The sequence below is a fragment of the Vulpes lagopus genome, chromosome 17 (genome assembly GCF_018345385.1).
Source record: "Vulpes lagopus strain Blue_001 chromosome 17, ASM1834538v1, whole genome shotgun sequence".
In the NCBI taxonomy this organism is placed as follows: domain Eukaryota; kingdom Metazoa; phylum Chordata; class Mammalia; order Carnivora; family Canidae; genus Vulpes; species Vulpes lagopus.
In genome coordinates, this window is record NC_054840.1 from 14,939,517 (window position 1) to 14,957,786 (window position 18,270).

An 18,270-nucleotide genomic window follows, 5' to 3' on the forward strand; every position below is an offset into this window, starting at 1 on the left:
CTTTCTCCACTGTTCCAAATGGTCTCATAAATTTTACATTAAAAAATCAAGAGTGATTTCTCCAGAGAAATACACATTTATGACCTATGCTATTAAAAATGAATGATTCAATATTTTATATTTTATTCCAGATTTTCAGTAATCTTGGGGTTAACTTGATATTGATTGATAGAATGAGCACTATTACTGGAAGCTACATATAAAATATTCATAAGCATAATCCTATGGACTGAATTAGTCATAGGAGATATGATTAAGATGTATAGAATTCTATCTTTGCTGACCTTAATAAGAGGGCCAAAGTACAGCTTCCACTATAATTGGACCCTGCATACTAGGTCAGAATTGACCTATGGTAAAATTCAATCATTATTTAAACATTTCTATTCTGAAATCCCTTCCTAAATTGGAATAAATGAATTATATACTAGTCAGTGCTTAAACGAGAAACACTTTAAACATGAAATTTAGCTTGCATACAACATAGAGGCTATGTTGTTAGAACACATTTTAAGAATATATTTTACATGTTATTGCACCTTGTAACTGTTACCTTTTGTGTGTGCAGTTAAATGTACACGTGGGACCAGAAGTATACCACAATGCCTATGCAATAATGGGTTCTTTTCACCACAATGAGAAATATTTAGAGAATAATATGATTGCTTCATCAAGTAAAAGGAAAGACGTGTTTTGTATGTTCCTACTCTTACCTCATTCAATATTATTTTTAGATGTTCATTTGTGTAGCTAGTTATGCAGAATAGAGCAAAACACAGGATCCTGGTCATTTGGGCCAAAGAAATGGAAAATTGACTGTTTTTTGACTTGGCTTCACCTCTGGAGGAGAAAAGTAGTCAGCCAGGAAATTTGATGCTAGTGCAGACTGAAGGAGGTGCTACTGAGTAAGAAATTAAGAAATGCTACTCATATTGGGAATACATATACTTTAGGGATTCTCTGGGTGGCTCAGCGGTTGAGCGGTTGAGCGTTGGCCTTCAGCTCAGGGTGTGACCCCAGAATCCCGGGATTGAGTCCCACATCAGGCTCCCTGCATGGAGCCTGCTTCTCCCTCTACCTATGCTCTGCCTCTCTCTCTCTCTCTCTCTCTGTGTCTCTCATGAATAAATAAAATCTTTTAAAAAAAGGAAATACATATACTTTGGAACTGTATGCATACATATTTCCAATGAAATTCATTGAAAAGCAATTTGGGTAGATTGCATGTACATTAAAATGACAAAGAAGAAATAAAATGACAGTGTTCCAGCGTTCTTGAGTCTTTTCACACATTTCCTGTTCCTGTGAGCTTGTTAGTCTGGAAGGTTATAGTACAGAATTGGCCAGGTTTGCACAGCCAAAGCAGAGCAAAAATCCAGCTTTCTCACTCAGAAGGTACCAAATCTAGGGTAGAAAAATCCATGGTGATGTGAGCTGGGAACAGACACTGCCCACATTTACCAGCTAACTCTTGCTTCCCCATTTGATCTGTGTCAAAACTGGTTGGCAGGACAAGTTCTACATTGTTAACACATGTGACACTTTACTTTTAGAGATTAGTGCTTTGGACCAATATTTGAACTTGATTCATAATAAGCCAAGATATATTCAGGGAAAAGATCACACATAGGATAAGAAGTAATTAAAATTATTCTTTTTAATGTACATCTCACAGATATATTTTTACTTTTTCCTCTTTTTTTTTAAGGAATATAATAGGTATTAAAAGATCAGTTGAGGTGTGCTTGGGTAGCTAAATTGGTTAAGCTTTCAACTCTTGATTTCATCTCAGGTCATAATCTCAGGGTCCTGAGAAGAAGCCCTGTGTCAGGCTCCATGCTAGGTGTGAAACCTGCTTAAAATTCTCTCTCTCCTTCTCCCTCTGCCCTTCCCCCTCTCCCTAGTTGTACTCTGTCTCTCTCTTAATAAAGAAACACACAAATAAATAAAACCTAAAGAAAAGATCAGTTGACTGAACTCTGGGATATTATGCAGTGGAATATTAAAGGAATAATATACACTTAACTTATAGATACAGAGATAAAGAAAAGCTCTTTGATATATTATTAAATAAAAAGAACTAAAATCCTATATATATGATGTGATTTCAACTATGTAAGAAAGCCTATTCATAGAAAAAACACTGGAAGGAAATACATTAAAATATTTATAGTAATTGCTTTTGGTTACCTTAGAGTTATATTTTTCTTTTATTTTCAAACTTCACAAATACTCATTAATGAACACACATATCTGTTAACAATAAGCTTAAATATTTACTCATTTTATGAACAGATACGCAGTGAGAATATGGCCTTTAAAAATTTCTCCATAATTGATCTGATCTTTTTAATAAGCCCCCAAACAAATAGATAAGAAGAAAACATTAACTTTTATTCCAATCTGGTAAGCATAGTCCAATCCAGCTAATTAAACTATATATTTTTAAGTAACTCAGTCTTTGTCTGAATGACCCAAGTAAATGCTGTTTTTCAGAGTTTCACATCTTTTCCCAGATTCTCTCTAAGGTAGGCTCTAGATCCACTCATGAATTGTGCAGCTATAGGAGGTCATCACCGGGAAATGGAGACAAGATAGGTCCTGGGAAATACATAGTGTCCTCTATATTCTCGGTTGTCTAAGATAGAGAGGCTGGTCTCTACTGCTTCCTGGACTGACTCCCAGTCAGGCAGGTGCCTTGGAATATCCTACAGCTATCCACCACCAAAGTCTATAGCTGGTGTCACTGTGATCTGTTCTCAGTTCAGTGATGGCAGTGCTCTCCCTCACAGACTCAGCTTTTATTGACATAGCCCAGAAGCCTGATCAAGGATCATTTGAAGCTAGCTGGATTTCCAGATTTTTCAGTTACCATTCAGAAACCATCTACTTCTATTTATTGTTTAACCCGATTTAAGTTTATGTGTGCTGAAACATCAAGACTTGTAATTGACTTTAATTTCTATATTTTTATGTACAAGTTAGCATTGCTGTGACAGTCACCATGGTTAAAAATGTTTTGCTGACTGTTATAAAAGAATAAAAAGGAAATGATTATGCAGGAAACCAGTAAGGCATAAAATAACAAGATCTTGCTTCCAAAGACTTTCTTCTCTCCTGTTGAGCTTGAAAGAGACAGACAGATGATCCCTCAAAGAAAACCAAACAGTGCCTTTGATCTGCTGTTGGCCTTAAACTTCTCCGGTGATTAATCTGTTTCAAAGGTGTTGTCCCAGAGATGCTCTGTTCTAGAATCTTTGCTGGTATGTCTACAAGTAGTGGATATAAATAAATAGCAATGACATGTAGGGTTTGAAGTAGCACCTTCCAGAACCAGAGCACCAAATGAGGGGCTGTAGTCAAAAAGCAGGTAGTTGTGATATCTGAGGAACAGGTCATTTTCTTGATCAATGACAGTGACTGCTCCAGTGGAGTGAGGATGGGAAGGGTAGGGTAGGCCAGCCCATTGTAGTGATGATGCTCAATATCAATAGGATGTCCTCAGGACCTGGACCATCTCATGACGGTATCCCAGTGACCTGGGCCCACATACATGTATGTAGATTAGTTATGTGCTTAAGGTATCATACTGAATGGAGAGGCACCAAAAGTATTCGAAGACCATGTGAAAAATTTCAAATCAGCAGGATGACCTACTGTTGATTTTGTGGTAAAGCAAGAGTATTAGCTACCAGTTCATCTGTAACCAGTCATCCTGGTAGAATAAGCATCTTCTTCCAGGAGTGCTTTGGGTGGCTTTCAAGCACAGTTAACCAGAGCTGTTTATAGACATTTATTTGCTGCCTGTACTGGATGGTTTCCATCAACTGTGCTCAAGAACAGAGGTGCCTAGGAAGGTGCTGATGAGAAAGGCTCCATAAAAGGGGATGATATCTGCTCAGAGTCTTTAACAATGTCCGGAAGAAAAAAGAGCATGAATATGCAAAGGAGTTGCAAAATAATGACTTACCTGAGGAACTGCTAGTAGTTGGGCATGGTCATATTGTGTACATATGGAGAAGAGAGATGAGACCAAGGAAAGTATGCACTTATATGTGGAGTCATCATTTACTTGTGGTGAAAGTCCTTGTCTGACAAGGATTTTTCATTTAAGCTGTGGGTGATGAGATCCCATCAGAGGATTTAAACAAAGAAATGACATTGTCAGATTCATATTTTCTGGAGAAAAACAGGAGAAGAAAGAAACCAAAAAGACCAACAAATAATAAGAAAGGAAATGGTAAGGACCTATACCAGAGTCAGGTCTAGACAGTAAAGGAAGATTGGATCATCAGGAGTTGGGATGAGCTAGAACAAGCAACAAATTAAAAGTGGAGGTACAGACAAGAGTCTAGGTGGAGTCCCAGAGTTCCCCATTTGATAACAGATGAATAGTAAATGAGAGCATAAGAGAAGGTATGTGTTTGAGGCGTGAATACAAGAAGATATTTTCATTTAGAGTTTATGAGACATCTAAATGAATTTAAGTGAATATGTCTAGTGGCCAGGAGAGTAGTCAGGTATAGAGAAAAAAATGAGGATTGAGAGACAGATTTAAGTTATAGACATGGAAAGCAATTAAAGTCATTAGACCTTGCCTAGAGAGATGCAGAGACTATGCCTTGAACCTAAGAATTTCCTCATGACAGGAGGAAAGCAAGACTTTTATTACAAATATATGTGTAGCAATTTCTTTATTTTATTTATTTATTTTAATATATGTGCTGCCGAAGCGAGCCCTTATTTATTTATTTATTTTAGGGAGAAAGTGGGTGCATATGTGCACATGAGTGGGGTGGGGAAGGGGGGGACAGAGAGAGAGGATTTGAAGCAGATGCTATGATGAATGTGAAGCCCGACAAAGGTCTCCATCTCACAACCCTGAGATCACAACCTGAGCTGAAATTAAGAATCAGATGTTCAATGGACCAAACCACCCAGGCATCCCAGGTAGCAATTTCTTTATTAAACCTTCACAGACTTCCCTGAGCAAAATTAAGACTTCCCACATGTATTATTTCGCAAGGGCTGCCGTAACAAAATATAACAGACAGGGTGATTTAAACAACGGAAATTTATTTGCTCATAAGCCTGGAGACTAAAAGCCCAAGATCAAGATGTTATTGGTTATTTTTTTGGTTTGGTTATTTTTTCTTTTAAAGATTTTATTTATTTATTCATGAGAGACAGAGAGAGAGAGAGAGAGAGAGGCAGAGACATGTTTGGTTTGGTTATTTTTTCTTTTAAAGATTTTATTTATTTATTCATGAGAGACAGAGAGAGAGAGAGAGAGAGAGAGAGAGGCAGAGACATAGGCAGAGGGAGAAGCAGGCTCCCGGTGGGGAGGCCAATGCAGGACTCGATCCCAGGACTCTGGGATTATGCCCTGAGCCAAAAGGCAGATGCTCAACCACTGAGCCGCCCAGGGATCTCAACAGGTTTGTTTAATTCTGAGGCTGCTCTCCTTAGCTTGCAAATGGCTATCTTCCGGCTGTGTCTTCACATGGTCTTCTGTGTATGTATATGTGTCTGTATCCTAATCTCTTCTCCTTTTTAAAAATTTTGTTTAAACAAGTCATTTGGATGACCAGCTTCTTTGGTTTTAATTGAAATATAATTGATACACAGTATTACAATTATATTACTTTCAGGTATATGACATAGTAATTTGATAATCATACACATTATAAAATGCTCACTATGAAAAGTATAGTTACCATCTGTCACCATACAACTTTATTACAGTACTATTGACTATATTTTATAACTGGAAGTTTGTACCTCTTAATCCCCTTCAACTACTTTGCCAATCCCCTTTGCCCTCCCCTCGGGCAACAATGAGTTTGTTCTCTGTATTTATGTGTCTGTTTCTGCTTTTTGTTTATTTTTTAGATTCTACATATGAGCGCAATCATATAGTATTTGTCTTTCTTTGTCTAACTTATTTCACTTAGTATAATACGCCCTAAGTCCATCCATGTTGTTGCAAATGGCAAGATTTTATTTCTTTAATGGCTGATATATATACCATGTTGTATATATAACATTTCTTTATTCATTCACCTATTGATGGACACTTGGGTTGCTTCCAAATCGTGGCAATGGTAAATCATGCTGCAGTAAGTATAGTGATGCATATATCTTTTCAAATTACTGTTTGTGTTTTCTTTGGTAAATATCCAGAAGTAGAATACTGGGTCATATGGTATTTCTTTTTAATTTTTTGAGGAAACTCCATAATATTTTCCACTGTGGCTGCATCAATTTACATTACCACCAACAGTGCATGAGGGTTCCTTTTTCTCCACATCCTGCCAATACTTGTTATTTCTTGTCATTTTGATACTAGCCACTCTGACAGGTGTTAAGGTGATATCTCATTATGGTTTTGATTTGCATTTCCCTGATGATTAGTGATTTTGAATATCTTTTCATGTATCTGTTGGCCATCTGTATGTCTTTGGGAAAATGTCTATTCAGGTATCTACCCATTTTCTTTTTACTTTTAATATATTTATTATCCCTGTTTTAAAAAATATGGAATGCTTCACGAATTTGTGTGTCATCCCTGCACAGGGGCCATGCTAATCTCCTCTGTATCATTCCAATTTTAGTATATATGCTGCCAAAATGAGCATCCTCTGCCCATTTTCTAATTGGATTATTTGTGTGTGGGGGGGTTTGTGTGTTGAATTTTATGAGTTCTTTATATATTTTGGATATTAATCCCTTATCAGATATCTTGTCTCATTCAAATGTAAATAAAAGTGGTGAGAGAAGACGTCCTTGTCTTGTTCCTGATCTTAGAGGAAAAGCTTTCAGCTTTTCACCATGAGGTATGATGTTAGTTGTGGGTTTGTCATATATAGCCTTTATTACGTTGAGGTACATTTACCTACTTTTGGAGAGCTTTTTATCATGAATATTGAATTTTATTAAATGTTTTTTCTGCATCTATTAAGATTATTGTATGATTTTAATCCTTCATTTCATTAACGTGGTGTATTATGTTAATTGATTTGTGCATATTGAATCATCCTTGTGTCCCTGGAATAAATCCTACTTGATCATGGTGAATGATCTTAATGTATTGTTGAATTCAGTTTGCTAATATTTTGTTGAGGATTTTTGCATCTCAGTCCATCGGGGATATTGATCTGTAATTTTTTTTGTAGTGTCTCTGTCTGGTTTTGGTATCAGGGTAATAGTGGGCTCACAGAATGAATTTATAAGCATCCCTTCCTCTTCTTTTTGGGGGAACGATAGTTTGAGAAGGATAGATATTAACTCTTCTTTAAAGTGTTTGGTAGAATCTACTTGACATCTGGTCTCAGATTTTTTTGTTGGTAGGTTTTTGTTTTTGTTTTTTTTATTACTGATTCAATTTCATTACTAGTAATCAGTCTGTTCTATTACTTCCTGATTCAGTCTCAGAAGATTGTATGTCTCTAAGAATTTATCAATTTCTTCTAGGTTGTCCAATTTGTTGGCATAAAATTTTTTGTACTAGTCTCATAATCCTTTGTATTTCTGTGATTTTAGTTGTAACTTCTCCTCTTTCATTTATTTTTTATTTTTAAAGAAGATTTTACTTATTTATTTTAGAGAGAAAAAGCACAAGAGCGGGGAGGGGTGAAGGGGGAGAGAGAGGGAGAGAATTTCATGCAGACTCCATGTTGAGCATGGAGCCCCATGCAGGCTCCATCTCATGACCCTGAGATCTCGACCCAAGTAAGAGTCAGATGCTTAACCAACTGAGCCACCCAGCTGCCCCCTCTCTGTCATTTCTTATTTTATTTACTTGAGGTTTTGCTTTTTCTTGGTGAGTCTGGCTAAAGGATTATCCATTTTGTTTACCTTTCCAAAGAATCAGCTCTTGGTTTCATTTATCTTTTCTATTGTTTTATGTCTCATTTTTAAAATTTGTTCTGATTTTTATTATTTCCTTTTTTAAAAATATTTTATTTAGGAGAGACATGGAGAGAGAGAGAGAGAGGCAGAGACACAGGCAGAGGGAGAAGCAGGCTCCACGCAGGGAGCCTGATGTGGGACTCGACCCGGGTCTCCAGGATCACGCCCTGGGCTGAAGGCAGGGCTAAACTGCTGAGCCACCCAGGCTGCCCTATTATTTCCTGTCTTATAACAGCTATGGGCTTTGTTATTTTTTTCCAGATCCTTTAGGTATAAGGTTAGACTGCTTATTTGAGATTTTTCTTGTTTCTTGAGGTAGGTCTGTATTATGGTAAACTTCCCTCTTAAATCTGTTTTTGCTGTATCCAAAGATTCTGAACTATTGTATTTCCATTTCCATTTGTTCCCACGTATTTTTTTTTTTATCTCTTTGGGTTTTTTGTTTTGTTTTTTTTGTTTTTTTTGTGGGTTTTTTTTCGACCATTTGGTTGTTTAATAGCATGCTGTTTAGCCTCCAGGTGTTTGTATTTTTTCCAGTTTTTTAACTTGTAATTGATTTCTGGTTTCATGATGTTGTGGTTGGAAAAGATGCCTAATATGATTTCAACATTTTTCAATTTATGGAGACGTGTGTTGTAGCCTAATATGTGATCTACCCTGTAAAATGTTCCATGTGCCTTGAAAAAAATGTGTATTCTGCTGTTTGGATGAAATGTTCAGTATTATTTATTAATTCCATCTGGTCTATTGTGTTGCTCAAAGCCACTGTTTCCTTGTTGATTTTCTGTCTAGATTATCTATCCATTGATGCAAGTGGGTTGTTAAAGTCCCCTACTATTTTTGTACTACTGTGATTTTCTCCCTTTATGTCTGTTAATATTTGCTTTATATAGTTAGGTGATCCTACGCTGGGTATATAAATATTTACAATTGTTAAATACTCTTTTTAGATCATTCCTTTTATCATTATGTAGTGCCCTTCTTTGTTTCTTGTTACTGTTTTTGTTTATTTTGTCTGATATAAATATTGCTACTCAGTTTTTGCTTTTGTTTTGCTTTGCTTTGCTTCTGTTTGCATGGAATATCTTTTCCCATCCCTTCAATTTCAGTCTATGTGTGTCTTTAGGTCTAAAGTGAGTCTATTGGGCAGCCCGGTGGCTCAGCGGTTTAGTGCCACCTTCCTCCCAGGGCGTGATCCTGGAGACCAGGGATCAAGTACCATGTCGGGCTCCCTGCATGGAGCCTGCTTCTCCCTCTGCCTCTCTCTCTCTCTCTCTCCCCATCTCTCCCCCTCTCTCTGTGTGTCTCTCATGAATAAATAAATAAAATAGTTAAAAAATAAAAAAAATAAAGTGAGTCTCTTGTAAGGAACATATAGTCAGTCTTATATTTTAATCCACTAAATTCGCCCTATTTCTTTTGATTGGAGCATTTAGTCCATTTATATTTAAGGTAATTATTGATAGGTACATACTTACTGCCATTTTGTTCATTGTTTTCTGGTTGCTTTTGTAGTTCTCTGTTCCTTTCTTCTTCTCTTACTCTCTTCCCTTGACGTTTGATGACTCTCTTTAGTATCATGCTGAGACCCTTTTCTCTTTATTTTATGTGTGTGATTGTCTATTATAGGATTTTGATTACTAGTAGGTTCATATATAACATTCTATGTATATAGGAGTCTATATTAAATTGACACTTGCTTAAGTTCAAATACATTCTAAATGTACTATATTTCCCCCTTCCACATTTTATGTGATGGTACCATATTTCACATCTTTATTTTGTGTATCTCTTCAGTAATTTTGGTAGATATAATTGATTTTACTATGTCTGTCTTCTAACCTTCATACTAGAAGTATAAGTAATTGATCTACTGCCTTTACAACCTGGATATGTTTCCTTTCCCAGGTTAGAAAGTTTTCAGCTGTTACTTCTTCAAATAAACTTTCTTCCCCTTCTCTCTGGTTTCTCCTTGTGGAACCCCTATAATGCTAATGTTAGTATGCTTGATATTGTTTCATCCTAACCTATCCTCACTTTTTTTTCTTTTTGCTGTTCAGATTGGTTGCTTTCAACTATTCTGTGTTCCAGATTGCTGATCTGTTCTTCTGCATCCTCTAATCTATTATTTACTTTAGTGTGCTTTTCTTTTCTCTTTTTTAAAAAAATTTTTTTAAGTATTCATGAGAGACACATAGAGAGAGGCAGAAAGAGAAGCAGGCTCCACGCAGGGAGCCCAATGCGGGACCCGATCCCAGGACTCCAGGATCATGTCCTGGGCCAAAGGCAGATGGTTAACTGCTGAGCCACCCAGGCGTCCTTAGTGTGTTTTTCATACCACTTATTGTTTTCTTCAGCTCTGACTGGTTCTTTTTAAGTTGTTTTTGTTGTTGTTGCTGCTGTTGTTGGTTTTTTTTTATCTTTGTTGAAGTTCTCATTGGGTTCATCCACTCTACTCTCAGGTCTGTTGAATATCTTTATGACCATTACTTTGAACTCTTTATCAGGTAGATTGCATTTCTCCATTTCATTTAGCTATTTTTCTGGAGTTTTTTCTTGTTCTTTCATTGGAGCATATTCCTTTATCTCCTTATTTTGTCTCTTGGTTTGTTTCTGTATGTTAGGTAGGTCAGCTATATCTCCTGGTCTTAAAAGCAGTGGTTTGTGTAAAAGTCCTGTGATGCCCTATAGTGCAATCCCCCTTTGTGACCAGAACCTGGTGCTCTAGGAGTGTCCCCTGTATGGGCTCTGTGAGCCCTCCTATTATGGTTGGGCTGCAACTGCTGTTGTCACACTGGTAGGTGGGGCTGCTGCTAGCTGGCTATCAGTAATAACTGACTAGGACTGATTTGTGTACATTGGTGACCAGGTCTTACCCTCACCTTTACACTGCTGGCTGAGAAGCCTGGCTGTGGCTACTGCAGGAATGCTAGTTGGTGAGGCTAGCTCCCTCTCCCTGGGCGGGAGTCACTGGATAGGAGCAAGTCTCAGCGGGGGCTGCTCACTGGATGTGGCAGGTGGTAGTCACTCCGGAAGGATATCAGTCCCAACTGAGGCTACTTGCTAGGTGTGGCAATGTAAGAGCCACTTTGGATTTCTGCCAGAGCAGGTTGGTTGGGTGGGGCAGGTCTGATGGAGAAAGCTGGGGTGGGGCAAGCAGTGTTAGCAAGGTAAATGGAGGATATCAGAATTGCCTCCCAAAGGTGTTTGATTAGAAAAGCTGAAGGAAAGCAAGAAAAATGGTGGTGCCCACTAGCTCTTCCAATCCCAGAGAAAGCTTTTGCAGATCCCTGCCCCTCTAGTATATCTCCTAAAATGATTCAATAAGTCTTTCACATTTAACCCAGGCACTTTTCAAATTGCTCCTTCCCTGCTAGGTCTCTGACCAAGTGATACAGTGCACTGGCCCTTTAAGAGCAGTTATAGCCCTCTAGTTCTTTCAGAGTTAAGCCCTGCTGATTTCTGAAGTCAGACATTCTGGAAGCTCATCTTTCCTAGTGCAGGTCCCCAGGGCTGGGAGTACCCTATGTGGGACTTGATCCCCTCACTCCTCTGTGCCTATGATATCCCTCCCACTTGTAGGTTGCCTCCCGGGGTTTGGTTGGCAACAGCACCTCTGCTTCTACCTACTTCCTGATGTAGTCTTCTTTTTATGTTTTGAGCTGTGTATAGTCCCTTCTACTAGTCTTCAGGTCATTTTTAGAGTGAGTTGCATTACATGTAGTTGTTGCCTCAGTGTGTAGGAGGATGTGAATTCAGGATCCTCTTACTTTGCCATCTTCCCTGGCTCTCTTCCTAATCTATTCTGATAAGGACATCAGTCATATTGGATTAGGGCCCACTCTAAAGACTCTATTTCAGCTTCATTAGCTCTCTAATGTTCCTATTTCCAAATAAAGTCACATTCTGAGGTACCAGGGGTTAGGACTTTAATATATAAGTGTGTGTGTGTGTGTGTGTGTGTGTGTGTGTGTGTGTACAATTCAGCTCCTAACACCATGGCAGGACCAATACTGCATCTCTGCCTTTTTCTCTCTGCATACACTTATGTTGTGATCTAAGCCTTTGGCTACACGCCCTTCCCCTAACAAGACTCAGAGCTCCACTTGGGTAGTAGCAATGTGTCACTCATCTCTGAGTTCCCAGACACTGAACCACTAACCACTGGTTTCCAGAAGTTATTCAAAAGCTTGAACACACTATAAATTTGGGGGGAAACAGCTCATTAACAAAACAAGTTTTTCCTAGAGAAGAAACAGATGGCGAAGGACAAATTCCAGCCCACTGATGTATTTTGTTTGGCCACATTGTTGTTGTTTTATGAAATCAAGAGATTTTATTTTTTAAAAATCTGGAGTTTTCACTTTGAAAAATGTAGAGATTTGGCAACTCAAGGCATTATTCCTGTATAGCAAGAGTTAGCAGCTGCCACCTTTATTTCTTTTTCTGATATTTATTGTGAACATCATAATGAATTCTCATGTACTTGTCACATAACTAGCAATTATTGAAATGTTTCCAACCTCATTTTACCTATCCCTCTTCATTATTTTGCTTTTTCCTTAAATATTTTTAATTTTTTAAAATTTATTTATGATAGTCACACACACAGAGAGAGAGAGAGAGAGAGAGGCAGAGACACAGGCAGAGGGAGAAGCAGGCTCCATGCACTGGGAGTCCGACGTGGGTTTCGATCCTGGGTCTCCAGGATCGCGCCCTGGGCCAAAGGCAGGCGCTAAACCGCTGCGCCACCCAGGGATCCCTTCCTTAAATATTTTTAAAGCACATCCCAGACATTTTAGTATGCCTTTGTAACTGAAAAATATTTTTTAACATAACCACTATGCCATTGTTATATCTTTAAAAATAAGCATATTTACTTAATAGCATTTAATATACAGTATATATTTATATTTTCTCATCTCAAAATTTGTCTTTTTTATAGTTAGTTGTTCCAATCAAGATCCAAAATTACTAATCACATTTGAATGTTATGTCTCTTAAAATCCTTTTAAAATATCATTTAATTGATACAACTGGGTCATTTATCTTACAGAATGCCCAGAATTTAGAATTCCGCTGGTTTGTTTCCTCGTGCATCATTTAATTTGTTCTTCTTGCTTTCATACCTCCTATAAGCTATAGTTTGACCCAAGGCAGCACTGTTCAGTGTCACTTTCTATAGGGATGCAAATTTTCATGTCTATGCTGTTCAATAGAGTAGCCATGACTGCATGTGATGAATAAGCCCTTGCAATAACTGAGGAATTGAAATTTCCAGCCTGCTTTGTACTATCTACAGTTATGAACTAAGATTTAGTGGATATAAGAAGAAGGAAGTGATGGAATTGACTTCTGGATCTTGTCTCTAAAGGGAAGGGAGTTAGCCTTCACTCTCCCTTCTTCAGACTTCAGACTTTTGCCTGACATGTGAATGTAGTGATGAGTATGAAAAACCATAAGCATGCAAGCAATATTCTAGAGATGACAGAGCAATTAGAATAAACCTGGATCCCCAAAACCATAGTAACCCCAGGCTGTTGATGTTTAGGCTATTATGGGAGACTTAAACTTCTTTTTTTTTTTTTTTTTTTTGAGACTTAAACTTCTATTTTAAGCCACTGTTAAGTTGGATCTTACTACAAAGCAAACAGATCACTAACTAATACATACCCATTTAACTCATCATGCAAGGCCATGGGGGTAGAAAAATGCTATTAATAACCATATACATAGGATACTGTTTCTGTAGACGCCAGTTATCCCTTTTCCTCAACTTGTTGTGTATGTCTTCAGTTATCTAATAGACAAGCTACTTGTCTATTAGATAATTATTTAATACCAATAGTTTTTGCAGGGACAGTATATTCATGAACTCTATAAGGGATCTTCGCTCAGAGAAGCCAACCCTATCACTCTTGAGTACCTAATTTCTAGCAGGGTAACAAGCCCTAGCACCAGTATGGTACCGTTCCTCTAAGGTCCTAACAGCTAGCTACCCATTGTTAGGCTAATTTTTTTTTTTACCTCTTTCATCATGTAGACTATAATAAGAATAAATGCTTAAATGTGCATTTGAATAGGCTTTCGCTATCCACCATTCCTCTGCCAGCACTAACATCTGTTCACTTATTGAACATCCTATATCAACATGCTTTCTTAGTCAATATTGCCTCGATACAAAAATCTACTTAATGGCAAAAAAATGTAAAGCACTAGTATAATGTTCCTGCTGTTCTTATCATGTACTCTAGCCTTAAAGAACAAAACAGTGAATGGATAACAGAGGAGGGAAATCATTAACACCAAGCTAAAGCTGCATGACCACTTATGAAAATGAGAATAAGGCCTGTACTGTATTTTCTTGCAGGCAACTGGCCAACAGAATAATAATTACATTGTACAGTCTTACTTACTACTGTCTATGACTGTGAACTAAGGGTTACTGGATAGAAGGAAGTGATGGACTCGGCTTCTGGATTTTTGTCTCTAAAGAAAAGATAATAGCTTTCACTTCTTCAGATTTCAGACTTCTGCCTGGCATGAGAAAGTAGTGCAGAAGATTGAATAATTGCCCCTTCCCCTTATTCTTTTTAAGAATTAGCATAATTGAAACAGAATCTTTCATCTCTTTCCTCTTTCCCCTGTTGTTGTTTATTATAGTAGCCTTCAAACTTCTTTGCTGTAATTATTCAAAAGAATATTTTAAAAACATTATTGCATGATTTTAAGTAACCTAAAATTTTTCAGCATACATTAGATGGTTATAATTTGTGGCATATTATATATATTGACATTTTAAAAGATAAAATGCATCATTCTTTTAAAAAAAATTCAATAGTGGAATGCCTGGGTGGTTCAGCAGTTGAGCTCCTGTCTTTGGCCCAGGGTGTGATCCTGGAGTTCAGGGATCGAGTCCCACATCAGGCTCCCGGCAGGGAGCCTGCTTCTCTCTCTGCCTTTGTCTCTGCCGCCCCCCTCTCTGTGTCTCTCATGAATAAATAAATAAGATATTAAAAATAAATAAATAAATAAATAAATAAATAAATAAATAAATAAATAAATATTTAAAAAATCAGTAGAAACTTTACAGTATAGTAATTTGAAAGTTATTAGCATTCATTAAAAACATATGAACAGTCCCTCTTTTTAATTGCAGTGCAGTTAACATAACCGTATTATATTAGCTTCAAGTGTATGATATAGTGATTCAACAATTCTATACATTTTTTGGTGCTCATGATGGTAACAGTACTCTTAATCCCCTTCACCTATTTCACCCATCCTCCCCACAACTTGCCCTCTGGTAGTCATCAGTTTTGAACTAGTTCTTTTTTTAATAGTCAAAAAGTTCTGTATCATTTTTTTCATCTTAAATTCATATCTGCATTCTACTTCCTCATTATTTTATCCTCATTATTATATTTTCATCCTGGAGTGTCTTATATTGATCATTCTTTCCTACTTGGTGTCAAAAAAATACATATATACACTGAATTAATGTGTTTAGATTCTCTGGAATACAAGACTTTAAGGTCAAAAATATGTCTCCCACATTGAATCAACCCTACAGTTATTATGTAAACACATGATCAAAACAATGTACATACACAAACATTTTGATAAAAAATAATCAATATAAAAATAAAAGATTTATTGGATATTCATCTCTTATTGAATTCATCTCATATTAAACTATACAGCTATGCATTTACGGATGAAAAATATTCATTATAGAATGAGATGGGGTACTGCATCAAGTATATTCTAATTTTTAAATCTTTACAGATTTTATTTCTGCGAAATACTATAAGATAGTACATATGTAAATATACAGAGAGAGAGGGAGAGTGCAATTTCATTTCCCTTTTTTATCCCAAGCAATCTCCACTCCCAACATGGGGCTTGAACTCCAGACCTTGAGAGCAAGAGTTGCATGTTCCACCGACTGAGCCAGCCAGGCATCCCACATGCAATTGCATTTAATGTCTGAAAATGATAGTTGGTAATTATGCATTTGACAGAATTAGAACAGCAAATCATCATTTGCAAAAACGGAACTAATCTTAGTTGTATAAAATATTTAATTTGGGGCATTACATCCTGACTTCATTTGAATAACACTTATCATAATTGCAGTTTCTAAGAGTATAGTTTAATCTATTTTGTGCAAATTAACAAATTTAATCTATTATGTGCAAATTAAAATAAAAGAAAAATGTAGGGTTACTAGTAAAGCAGATCTAAAGAAAGCATTTCAGTGAATGCATTACTTCTAAAATTAAAAATATACTCCTGTTAGTTAATATATATCTAATTAGTACCTTTTAGGAATAAATAAATGAGTAGGAATTGGTTAATGAGTGACAGCCAACAGTAGACTTCAAGTAAAAATAAATATGGATTTAGAGTAAGCAATACATTGTTTTTTAAAAAAGATTTTGTTTATTTGAGAAAGGAAGAGTGCAAATGAGCAGGGGAAGTGTGGGCAGAGGAAGAGGGACAAGCAGACCCCTGCTGAGCACAGAGCTAGATCCCAGGATGCTGGGATCAGCACCTGAGTCGAAGTCAGACACTTAACTGACTGAGCCACCCAGGTGCCCCTAGAGTAAGCAATACTCTTGTTAAAGTTAATGAAAATGGGGATCCTTGGCAGCAGTTTAGCGCCTGCCTTTGGCCCAGGGCATGATCCTGGATACCCGGGATTGAGTCCGACATTGGGCTCCCTGGCTCCCTGTATGGAGCCTGCTTCTCTCTCTCTCTCTCTCTCTCTCTCTCTCTCTCTCTCTCTGTGTCATGAATAAATAAATAAAATCTTTAAAAAAAAGTTAATGAAATTGATTCTTTTACCAGTCTGAATAGCATTTAACAAAAGATATATTTTTTGGCTAATTCATGGGCTGTAGAATATATGAGGATATTTTGACAGAACTGGAGGAGTAAGCATGCTCTAGGAAATCCTTGGCTTACAAGTGCATGATTCCTATGGCATTTCCTCTACAGTAATAAAGGGACACAAGTTTGTATCATCTTCTATTGGAAAGGGATGACTGCAAATTGTATGTGGGAGAATTGCGCAATGAGGAGATAGGAAAGCTTCAAGTGTATGAAATGGGTTGGTCGGCATCAGGGAGAAGACAGTTTTCAAAGTACTGTTCAGCTTACAATATTTTATGTTCCTTTGGAAACTTTCCTTGATACACAAGGTTGACCACTCATCAATCATATCTATAATATATAAACTTGTTTCCCCAGAATAGATCATCAATTCCGGGATTGATACCCAGCCTAAGCTGAGCCAATTAAATATTGCTAGGAATTTGACATTTTTGGACTAAAGTCACCAGGAACATGAATTGTTAGATGTAAGTCACCTTAGTGGTAAAATTCTTTAAAAAAATAAAAATAAAAGAGCTATTTCTTGAAGCTTCCAGATTTCTGACATTCCTAAGGCTTAGATTTTTAGTAGTTCTTTGTAGTTCATGCAATGATACAGCATTCCTCATAGTAGCATTTTTAAAAATTCAGTAGTGCTACATATATAAGTAGATCAATGAAACAGAATGGAACCCACAACTAGACACAAATACATATGAGAATTTAATATATTATAAAGGTAGTATTTCAGACATTAGTGGAAAAAGAACTATTCAACAGATGGCCTAGAGACAGCCTCATTCTTTTTAGCAAAATAAATTTAAGATAGATCAAATATCTCAAATGAAAAAAATTTCATAAATTTGTCAGGAGGATTTTCCTGGTATGTTTTCTTCTAAGATTTCATTTCAGATGTGATTTGGGAGGCTGCCATTCTTGGGGGTGCACATGTTTTGCAGCTAATTTCATGCCTTTTGGCCCTGGGATTATTTTAAGAGTTGAAATTCACAAGCTGAGGTGTGAAGAATTTGGAAATTTTTGGCAATGTGATTATCCCAAAACTTAGTAGCATTCTAGTCTACAAGTGAGAACCATAACCAAAGACTTTGACCATACATATTTTTTATGTGTATGGTTATAATTTACTTATTAGCCTCTCTATTCTACACCCCTCTCACCTATAGCTAGCTCCAGACCATTTGGAAGATAACATTTTTTAAGTCTGATATTCATTAGTGAGTTTCCTCCTACTGTCTAGTTGAAGGCTCTTAGGAGAACATACTGGAGAAGGGGTTGAGACACAATTCTCAGTAGGGGACTGTTTTTCTTACAGCCACCAAATATTTAATACAACTTTAGGGCACTAGGATGACTCAGTCGGTAAAGCATCTCCCTTCAATCAGGTCATGATCCTGGGGTCCTGGGATGGAGTTCTGCATCAGGTTCCTGGCTCAGTGGGGAGTCTGCTTCACCCTCCCTCTG

General features: G+C 37.0%; 1 protein-coding gene and 1 non-coding gene across 2 annotated transcripts in view; both read right to left on the reverse strand.

The window, feature by feature from the left end:
- LOC121477618 (translation initiation factor IF-2-like) overlaps positions 1 to 18,270 on the reverse strand; it is a 72,261-nt gene that overhangs the window by 26,415 nt on the left and 27,576 nt on the right. The window lies entirely within an intron of this gene.
- LOC121477631 lies at positions 6,532 to 6,638 on the reverse strand. Its single transcript, XR_005984302.1, has one exon. It is a non-coding gene; the product is annotated as a U6 spliceosomal RNA (small nuclear RNA).